Source organism: Panulirus ornatus, chromosome 17 (assembly GCF_036320965.1).
Source record: "Panulirus ornatus isolate Po-2019 chromosome 17, ASM3632096v1, whole genome shotgun sequence".
Lineage (NCBI taxonomy): Eukaryota > Metazoa > Arthropoda > Malacostraca > Decapoda > Palinuridae > Panulirus > Panulirus ornatus.
The window spans coordinates 49063868-49076149 of record NC_092240.1 but is presented as its reverse complement, the minus strand read 5'-3'; positions in this window follow the sequence as shown (position 1 = coordinate 49076149).

Here is a 12282-nt window from a genome sequence, read left to right as displayed (position 1 = left end):
GCTCGGGGAGGAGGAATGGCGACTGGCAAGGTCAGGGGAGCGTAGAGGACATGGGTGGATGTTTTAGGGTACATAGATCCAATGGTGGCTTGGATGGCGTCGCGTAGGGAGGGTGAGAGAGGCACGTAATAAGGATTTAACTAATGCCAGGGGCCCCCATTTGGTGTCTTGCTGGGGCCCCCATATGGTGTTTTGCCGGGGCCACCCATATGGTGTGTCTTGCCGGGGCCCCCAATCATTTCCTTAACCTTAAAATGCGAAAATAGGGCAATGTAATGGAGGAGATAGGAATATCTTCCAACCCTGAGCTGAACCCGTTAAAAAGCTGACAGTGCAACAAAAAACATATACATATATATATATATATATATATATATATATATATATATATATATTCCTATGAGTCCACTGGGAAAATGAAACTCATAGGAATATCTTGATCACGCGCAAAATTATGATCCTTTCCAATATATATATATATATATATATATATATATATATATATATATATATATATATATATACATATATATATACATATATATATATATATATATATATATATATATATATATATATATATATATATATATATAGAAGCTGGTGACTGAGTTTGGTAAACTGTGTGCAAGAAGAAAGTTAAGAGTAAATGTGAATAAGAGCAAGGTTATTAGGTACAGTAGGGTTGAGGGTCAAGTCAACTGGGAGGTAAGTTTGAATGGAGAAAAACTGGAGGAAGTAAAGTGTTTTAGATATCTGGGAGTGGATCTGGCAGCGGATGGAACCATGGAAGCGGAACTGAATCATAGGGTGGGGGAGGGGGCGAAAATTCTGGGAGCCTTGAAGAATGTGTGGAAGTCGAGAACATTATCTCGGAAAGCAAAAATGGGTATGTTTGAAGGAATAGTGGTTCCAACAATGTTGTATGGTTACGAGGCGTGGGCTATGGATAGAGTTGTGCGCAGGAGGATGGATGTGCTGGAAATGAGATGTTTCAGGACAATATGTGGTGTGAGGTGGTTTGATCGAGTAAGTAATAATAGGGTAAGAGAGATGTGTGGTAATAAAAAGAGTGTGGTTAAGAGAGCAGAAGAGGGTGTTTTGAAATGGTTTGGTCACATGGAGAGAATGAGTGAGGAAAGATTGACCACGAAGATATATGTGTCAGAGGTGGAGGGAACAAGGAGAAGTGGGAGACCAAATTGTAGGTGGAAAGATGGAGTGAAAAAGATTCTGAATGATCGGGGCCTGAACATGCAGGAGGGTGAAAGGCGTGCAAGGAATAGATTGAATTGGAACGATGTGGTATACCGGGGTCGACGTGCTGTTAATGGATTGAATCCAGGGCATGTGAAGCGTCTGGGGTAAACCATGGAAAGTTCTGTGGGGCCTGGATGTGGAAAGGGAGCCATGGTTTCGGTGCATTATTACATGATAGCTAGAGACTGAGTGTGAACGAATGGGGCCTTTGTTGTCTTTTCCTAGTGCTACCTCGCACACATGAGGGGAAGGGGTTGTTATTTTCATGTATGGCGGGGTGGCGACGGAAATGAATAAAGGCAGACAGTATGAATTATGTACATGTGTATATATGTGTATGTCTGTGTGTATATATATATATATATATATATATATATATATATATATAATATATATATATATATATGTATGTATACGGTGAGATGTATAGGTATGTATATTTGCGTGTGGGACGTGTATGTATATACATGTGTACGTGGGTGGGTTGGGCATTCTTTCGTCTGTTTCCTTGCGCTACTCCCTAAGCGGGAGACAGCGACAAAGCAAAATAAATAAATGAATATATATATATATATATATATATATATATAATATATATATATATATATATTATATATTATATATATATATATGTAGGATTGAAGACTGACACACCTTAAACGAAGTAACTCTTGTATATACCAGACATTTTAAGAATGCTAGGTCTATTATGGAGACATCATTAAATATCTGAAACAAAATTTGAATTAATCCGATCGCTGGGGGATAAGGCTGGGGGCCAATTGTATGTACACTGGCCTTAACTGGCCAGATTATCATCGCGTTAACTGATAAGAATGATGGAAGAAGAACCCTCGTAATCATTTTCGAATCTGTGTTTGATGTCAATCAATTCTAGTACGATTATGTATGATGGTACACATTTTTCCAAGAGATGGGGTCCTACGAGTGTAAAACCCCTTACCATACAGTTCACATGTGTAACTACATATGTAATTACAGATGTGGGGTATTGCCTTGGTGTAAAACCCCTTACGTATACAGTTCACATGTGTAACTACATATGTAATTACAGATGTGGGGGTACTGGCTTGGTGTAAATACTCTTCCCATGCAGTTCACATGTGTAACTACATATGTAATTATAGAGGTGGGGTACTGGCTTGGTGTAAAACCCCTTACCCATACAGTTCACATGTGTAACTACATATGTAATTATAGAGGTGGGGTACTGGCTTGGTGTAAAACCCCTTACCCATACAGTTCACATGTGTAACTACATATGTAATTATAGAGGTGGGGTACTGGCTTGGTGTAAAACCCCTTACCCATACAGTTCACATGTGTAACTACATATGTAATTACAGAGGTGGGGTATTGCCTTGGTGTAAAACCCCTTACCCATACAGTTCACATGTGTAACTACATATGTAATTACAGAGGTGGGGTATTGCCTTGGTGTAAAACCCCTTACCCATACAGTTCACATGTGTAACTACATATGTAATTATAGAGGTGGGGTACTGGTTTGTATTCTTCTGTCCAATGGGGAGTTTAAAGTATGTGGTTCCCATGCTTCTTTTTTAAAAAGACATCAAACATTTATATATCTTGTTCAAAGATATATAAACAGTGCAGGGAGTAATAACTGATAACTTATATTAAATAACTGATAACTTATATTGAAAAAAAATTACTTAGAGCAATAATAATATACATTACAATACTTCGTCTTTGATAAATCCATTGTAGGTTCTTGAATGATATTCGAGGGATGTAATAATAGAATATCTCTCTAAGAACTGTTGATCCTTGGGCTCCTCACCCACTTCAAATCAACCACTCCCACTGCCACAGTCAGCCACCACTGGGGAAGGGGACACCTATTTCAAATCCACCCTAACTAGAAGTGAAGTTTGCTGTCAAATCGTGTGTGTACACACGAGAGGGTCAACTATGGCTCATGTACAGTATGTGTCATAAGTTATTTCTATAGATTAAAAAAAAGACTTAAGGATATAGATATGCCAGCTATGGCATGTCCATTAGTCAATAGTTGTACTGTAGTTAACTTGTGCGGGTGCAATGGGTGTATGGCTTGTGTACCATGTGTTTGACCCGGGCTGACAACCCGTCTGCTGCATTAACTGAAACGGGTCACCAGTGCAACACTTCATCAAATCTATTTCCATTCTTTCTGTTCCCCCTAAACTATCGCTCCACGTGAGTATTTTTTTTTTTATTGTATGTTTTTATCGTATGTTTTTATTGTATGTATTGTATGTTTATTGTATGTTCCTAACTCTCTCTCTCTCTCTCTCTCTCTCTCTCTCTCTCTCTCTCTCTCTCGGCCACAACGCCACTTCACAAAAGAGGGACTTTTTTAAACTACTGCCAAGACAGTGTAGATCAGTTTAACCTAACATTACTTATAATCAAACCGCACGAAAATGATGAAAAAAAAATTGTGGAACAATGGATCAGCCAAAATTCCATAAAAGAAGGCCATGATGAGCTAGGATGATGTACGGAAACATAGCTATTATTAGTTCACTCCAATTATGTTAACTAGCAAATAACTTTTACCTCCAGGCAAGAAGACTGTCTGTTATTTCTCCAGACACTACTAGAATGGTTCAATTGCTCAGTCAGCGTATTTGATCAGAACACGTAGCTTGACCAAATAAACTAGAAATTGACAATGAATAATAAGAGTTCTTGAGTAACAGAAAAATTAAGAATGGTTACCTGATTACACACACACACACACACACACATATATTCCTATGAGTCCACGGGGAAAATGAAACACGATAAGTTCCCAAGTGCACTTTCATGTCATAATCACATCATCAGGGGAGACACAAGAGAGAAATATAAGTCAGTTGATATACATCGAAGAGACGGAGCGAGGACGCCATATATATATATATATATATATATATATATATATATATATATATATATATATATATATATATATATATATATATATATAAAGGACTTTTTTGTAGGTGAAACAGAGGGAAAGCTAATTGCACCAGTACTATCAATGATAACGAGACCCAACATAGATATAAAGGGAAGTATACTGGAAGTGGTCACCGGAAAATGCTAGGCTTAAGCTAGGGTTGGCTAGGAAGTGAAAGAGAACCCTGCCGGAAATGCTAGGCTAGGGTTAGAAGTGAAAGGAAACCTATATATATATATATATATATATATATATATATATATATATATATATATATATATATATATATATATAAACCTGGATGTCATGTATACATGATCAGAAAAGGAAGCCTGATGGATATTTCATGAAGGGAAATTTGAGTAAACAGGTCTTGGAGGCATTAATGGTATATTGACATGTATTCCCTCAGTGGGGGAAGAAATGTCGTGTGTGGAGAGAGAGAGAGAGAGAGAGCTCACACACCACACCACACAGGTTCTTGTGTTATCACCAGGGAAGAACCTTGACTTCAAGGTAATATGTCGATAAGAGAGTAGTATCATCAAGGTGGAAACGTGAGTCCGAGATGAGATGAACAGTGAATGATAAGAATATGCATCAACCATTTGGATTAATGTGTGTATATATGTACCTAACTCATGTTGCATAATCAAAGAGTAAAAGTGTCCAGCGCTACCTTGATCTTAAGCTCTTTTGTGTGACTGATTAATTAATCATTATGGCCTCCCAGTTGATGTGATATCTTGGCCTGTCTATTTTCAGCCGAGGTGCTGGCCATATTCAATAAACTTATTATTATCATTGTTTAATGTATGTATACATAAGGAGTAATGGTGGAATCAAGTTAGAGAGAGAGTGGCTGCCTGTGTCAATAAATAGCACTTCCAGCACACACAGAGACACACACACACACATAAACGCACAGACACACACATAAACACACATACACAAACACACACACACACACACACACACACACACTAGGTACGCAAGGTGATGAGACATGTATGCACTCTGGGGGGTTTAAAGTTAATACAAGATCCTCTAGGGTTGACTTTGAGTTCAACTTGGAGAATTATCAACATTTTTACCTCCTGGTCTACTTCTACGGTACAAGTCACTGATGATTACATATACTAAACTAATTCTGAGAATACCATAAATAAGACATTTAAAAAACAACAAAAAACCAGGGTATTTCACTTCTTCCAAAATTCTTAAATACTTTCCCTTGTCTTCTCTTTCGTTAACTTTCAAAATTCTTCGTAAACACTTTCCCTTGTCTTCTCTTTCTTTAACTTTCAAAATTCTTCGTAAACACTTTCCCTTGTCTTCTCTTTCTTTAACTTTCAAAATTCTTCGTAAACACTTTCCCTTGTCTTCTCTTTCTTTAACTTTCAAAATTGGAATACTTTCCCCTTGTCTTCTCTTTCGTTAACTTTCATAATTCTTCGTAAACACTTTCCCTTGTCTTCTCTTTCTTTAACTTTCAAAATTCTCTCTATATATTTCAATTACAGCCCGGCCTACATGTGGACTTTTTTTTTTTTTTGTCTTGACTGGAGCCTTCAACATTAATGAAAAATAGAAAAAAAAATGATCATGTAAATCTTAAGTGTAGCCAAATGTTTAATGATATTAAGCCAAGGGTTCAATGTTTAACAAACTTAAGTTGATCTGGCCAAACTGCGCACAGGGTTTTTGCTCCATGGCATTTCTCTTTGTAACTAAGACGGTCATTTCTAGTGCCTCGAAAGCAATAAATGGGGATTTAGGAAATAAAGGCTGGTACAATTGACAAGACCAGCAACCAAAGCTATACAGCTAATGTCCTTGGACGCCTTCACCTCGCCTTAATTTGAGCTAGGCTCACCTACTTCATGGCCAAGCTATACTCAATCGTGACTCAACAATCCTCCTAAAAAAAAAAAAAAAAGTCTATAATCCCCTTAAATAAAATAAAAATAAAAAGAAGGGAGGTGGAGGGCGTGACTGAACACTCTCCTTGGAAAAAGGAATTCATCTCACAAAAACCTGTGAATCATGCTGGTGCAAAGTCATCACGTAAATAATCTAATAATAAAATCTTAAATAATAAAACACATCAATGACGCGTTATTTCCCTCTTCCACCATCTGCTCTGATGTCTACTTCACACCCACACCCACCCCAACTACCACTCTAAGATGAAGTGGTGACTTCGTAATAGCTGTCTTTTGAAAGCAATATAGAGATGTACAGAAACTCACTTCTTTTTTTTAGGGGGAGGAGGAACTTAGGGCAAACATTCACGCCAGGGAATTCGAACACTTCCACTTAGAATATAGATATAGCAAAAGAGAATTTCCCTGTAATTGCCCACTTCATCAAGAATGCGGTTTCTATCCTATATCTCAGATGATAGCTACCTTAATGTCTCGTATGCCCTATGGTACGCTAGGAACCCAGTTTATCGACCAGCCCCATTGCAGAGGATGAACAGCTGGGTTGACTGTGGCACTGACCGCCGCGACCTGGATGCGAACGTATGTGGGTTCAACCCCGGAAGGCCCCTCGCCAAAATTCTCACTGTAAGGAGGTAAACGCAACCAAATTCTGACCTATACAACCCAAACCTATCTGAACCTATCCTACACAGCTAACGCAACCCATCCTAACCTAACCTAACCTAGCCCAATCTGGCTCAATTATAATCGAATCTTACCAACGAAACCTAAGCTAATCAACCTAACGTAGCCTAATGACTCAATTATAATCGAATCTTACTAAAGTAACCTAAGTTAATTAACCTAACCTAGCCTAATCTGACAATATAATCAAATCTTACCAACGAAGCCTAACCTAAGCTAATTAACCTAACCTAGCCCAATCTGACAATATAACCAAATCTTACCAACCTAACCTAACCTAACCTAGCGCAATCTAACATAACCAAATCTTACCAAACTAACCTAACCAACCTACCTAACTCAATGAAACCAGATCTAACCTAACCTAGCCCAATCTGACAATATAATAGAATCTTACCAAGCTAACCTACCCTAACCTAACCTAACCAAGCTAACCTAACGGAATGAAACCAGATCTAACCTAGCCTAAACTAACCAAGCTAACCTAACTCAATGAAACTATATCTAACCTAACCTAACCTAACTTAGCCCAATCTGACAATATAATAGACTCTTACCAACCTAACCTAACCTAAACTAACCAGGCTACCCTAACTCAATGAAACCAGATCTAGCCGAAACCTAACCTAACCTAGCCTAATCTGACAATATAATATAATCTTACCAACCTAACCTAACCTAGAATAGCTATTACAAATAATTAGTCGAGTGGGTGTGCCGTAATGGCCAATGTCAGCAACAGACCAGCGAGTAGTGAGTGAGTGAGTGCTGGGGGTTGAGTGAGGTGGACGGACGTGCAGCTGCATAACGAGAACCACCACAACAACGTTCTCCCTGACCTCTTCATCATTATCATCAACTTCACAAACTTCTCCTCCTCCTTCTTCCTCCTCCGCCTCCTTCTTCTTCTTCCTCCTTCTCTCTTCCTCCTCCTCCTTCTTCCTCCTCCGCCTCCTTCTTCTTCTTCCTCCTTCTCTCTTCCTCCTCCTCCTTCTTCTTCTTCCTCTTCCTCCTCCTCCTTCTCTCTTCCTCCTCCTCCTCCTTCTTCTTCCTCCTCCTCCTTCTTCTTCCTCTTCCTCCTCCTTCTCTCTTCCTCCTCCTCCTCCTTCTTCTTCCTCCTCCTCCGCCTTCTTCTTCCTCCTCCGCCTTCTTCTTCTTCCTCCTCCTCCTTCTCTCTTCCTCCTCCTCCTCCTTCTTCTTCTTCCTCCTCCTCCTTCTTCTTCTCTCTTCCTCCTCCTCCTTCTTTCTCCTCCTCCTCCTCTTCCTCCTCCTCCTTCTTCTTCTTCCTCCTCCTCCCCCTTCTTCTTCTTCCACCTCCTCCTCCTTCTTCCTCCTCCTCCTCCTCCTCCTTCTTCTTCCTCCTCCTTCCTCTTCCTCCTCCTCCTCCTCCTTAGCCAGCCAGCCTTGCCAAGCATTTATTTACTAGTGATTCCACATAGCAATGTGGACCGCGAGGCCACGTAAAACCCCGTGGACAAAATCCACTGCAAACATGAGAAGGGAATGGGTGAAAACATGAGAAGGGAAAGGTTGAAAACATGAGAAGGGAATGGGTGAAAACATGAGATGGAAATGGGCGAAAACATGAGAAGGGAATGGGTAAAAACATGAGAAGGGAAAGGGTGAAAACTTGAGAAGGGAATGGGTAAAAACATGAGAAGGGAAAGGGTGAAAACATGAGAAGGGAATGGGTGAAAACATGAGAAGGGAATGGGTGAAATGAGAGAAGAGGCCATTCATACAGAGACGTTGCATGTCAGCTGGTCTAAAGGCATAAGGAGGACCAGTGTGTGTGTGTGTGTGTGTGTGTAACTCAGCAACAATTACCGTCATTTTCAAGGGCGAGACATGTCTCTCATAGACACCATTACACGATCTCTTGAAAAAGAAAGAAAGAAAGATTTAACTCAGCAGTTTCAGCTGTTCTAAAGGCATAAGGAACAGTGTGTGTGTGTGTGTGTGTGTGTATGTGGGGTGTGTGTATGTGTGTGTGTGTGTAACTTAGCAACATTACCGCCATTTTCAAGGCCGAGACATATCTCTCATAAAAACCATTGCACGATCTCTTAAAAAAAAAAAAGAAAGAAAGAAAGAAAAAGATTTAACTCAGCAGTTCCTCTCAGGTACGAAGACTTGAGAGAAATGATGATAAATAAGATATTATCATCATTACTTCTCTGTCATCTATAGTCAGTAAAAACGCCTATTCTATCGAGTTTGGCAGTCATTTCTGGTCTATGTATCTTCATTTTTTTTTTTTTGTGAAATATTCAATGGAGGTCATTGCTTTATCGCCTACAGCTGCTGCTGGAGATTTTATTTAGATTTCTGCCCTGGGCTTCCATAAAAAAATATATTAGATTAATCCTAAGGCTTTTGGACACATCGCAAAATCTCTAGATAACACGGAAAGTGAAGCCATGACCACCAAACTCATCAAAACCACCCCACCCCCTCCTTCAGGAGCTCCACCGAACCCACCTTCAGGAGCTACACTGACCCGCTCAACGAAAATGGCCAGAAACAATTGATAATATATTAAATCAACAACCTGGGGATTCCTAGGACTCATTAGTAGATATCCCAAATCTCTAGATAACACAGAAAGTGAAGCCATGACCACCAACTTTATCAAAACCCCGCCTTCAGGAGCTCCAGCGACCCGCCCAACGAAAATGGCCAGAAACAATTAAGATAATATATATAAATATATATTAACAACCTGGGGATTCATAGGACTCATTAGTAGATATCCCAAATCTCTGGATAACACGGAAAGTGAAGCTATGACCACCAACCTTATCAAAACCCCGCCTTCAGGAGCTCCAGCGACCCGCTCAACGAAAATGGCGAGAGACAATTGAGAGATAATATATATAAATATATATCTTAACAACCTGGGGATTTATATGACTCATTAGTATATCTGTAAAATTTATCTGACACAAAATTTGGACTTTGAGCTTTATCAAGGAAAGATTACCCAAAATACAAGTGATTTACATATCTAATTTACAAAATATTTTTTTTTTTGGAAGAAAGAAAAAACATTAAGGAATATAGGGTGTTTTGTAAGGCATTTCCAAAAATAATAATTAATAAAAAAAAAACGTATAATCAGTAATGGTTTTAAATATGGAAGACTTTTTTTTGACCCAACTGACACTCCTTTCCCGCCCTAACCCAGGAGGAGGCGCCATCAACACCTGCTGCCCTGGCCTGGAGGACGTGGTGTCCAGCCCCATCAGTAGCTCCTGCCCTGGCCCGGAGGACGTGGTGTCCAGCCCCATCAACACCTGCCCTGGCCCGGAGGACGTGGTGTCTAGCCCCATCAACACCTGCTGCCCTGGCCCGGAGGACGTGGTGTCCAGCCCCATCAGTAGCTCCTGCCCTGGTCCACAGGACGTGGTGTCCAGCCCCATCACCACCTGCCCTGAGCCACAGGACGTGTCCAGCCCCATCACCACCTGCCCTGACCCACAGGACGTCCAGCCCCATCACCACCTGCCCTGACCCACAGGACGTGTCTAGCCCCATCACCACCTGCCCTGAGCCACAGGACGTGTCCAGCCCCATCACCACCTGCCCTGACCCACAGGACGTCCAGCCCCATCACCACCTGCCCTGAGCCACAGGACGTCCAGCCCCATCACCACCTGCCCTGACCCACAAAGGACGTGGTGTCCAGCCCCATCACCACCTGCCCTGACCCACAGGACGTGTCTAGCCCCATCACCACCTGCCCTGACCCACAGGACGTCCAGCCCCATCACCACCTGCCCTGACCCACAGGACGTGTCTAGCCCCATCACCACCTGCCCTGACCCACAGGACGTCCAGCCCCATCACCACCTGCCCTGACCCACAGGACGTCCAGCCCCATCACCACCTGCCCTGACCCACAGGACGTCCAGCCCCATCACCACCTGCCCTGACCCACAGGACGTGTCTAGCCCCATCACCACCTGCCCTGACCCACAGGACGTCCAGCCCCATCACCACCTGCCCTGACCCACAGGACGTCCAGCCCCATCACCACCTGCCCTGACCCACAGGACGTCCAGCCCCATCACCACCTGCCCTGACCCACAGGACGTGTCTAGCCCCATCACCACCTGCCCTGACCCACAGGACGTCCAGCCCCATCACCACCTGCCCTGACCCACAGGACGTGTCTAGCCCCATCACCACCTGCCCTGACCCACAGGACGTCCAGCCCCATCACCACCTGCCCTGACCCACAGGACGTCCAGCCCCATCACCACCTGCCCTGACCCACAGGACGTCCAGCCCCATCACCACCTGCCCTGACCCACAGGACGTGTCTAGCCCCATCACCACCTGCCCTGACCCACAGGACGTCCAGCCCCATCACCACCTGCCCTGACCCACAGGACGTCCAGCCCCATCACCACCTGCCCTGACCCACAGGACGTCCAGCCCCATCACCACCTGCCCTGACCCACAGGACGTGTCTAGCCCCATCACCACCTGCCCTGACCCACAGGACGTGTCTAGCCCCATCACCACCTGCCCTGACCCACAGGACGTCCAGCCCCATCACCACCTGCCCTGACCCACAGGACGTCCAGCCCCATCACCACCTGCCCTGACCCACAGGACGTGTCTAGCCCCATCACCACCTGCCCTGAGCCAGGTAAGCAACCATTTTATTTCATAGAAAAAAAAAGAAACCACAAATAGATAAAAAAAATCTATTGTCACAAGGGTCGCAAGTGTCTTCTATAAACACCCAGCCTAATAGTCTTTCACTATATACATTTTCCCTACGTCCATAGTAATAACTTCGAGTATATAAATCGCTATAATGTGGAGTCCATTTATATAGACAACTATATATATTCTCCCGTCCATAGTAATAACTTCGAGTATATAAATCGCTATAATATGGAGTCCATTTATATAGACTGAACTATATATATTCTCCCGTCTATAGTCATAACTTCATGGGTATATAAATCGCTATAATATGGAGTCCATTTATATAGACTGAACTATATATATTCTCCCGTCCATAGTCATAACTTCATGGGTATATAAATCGCTATAATGTGGAGTCCATTTATATAGACTGAACTATATATATTCTCCCGTCCATAGTCATAACTTCATGGGTATATAAATCGCTATAATGTGGAGTCCATTTATATAGACTGAACTATATATATTCTCCCGTCCATAGTCATAACTTCATGGGTATATAAATCGCTATAATGTGGAGTCCATTTATATAGACTGAACTATATATATTCTCCCGTCTATAGTCATAACTTCATGGGTATATAAATCGCTATAATATGGAGTCCATTTATATAGACAGGCTTATAAATTCGTCTGTTTCAATATTATATCATCCAATACGTTAACCCACTCTCTGCCATGGCGCTACATACCAAT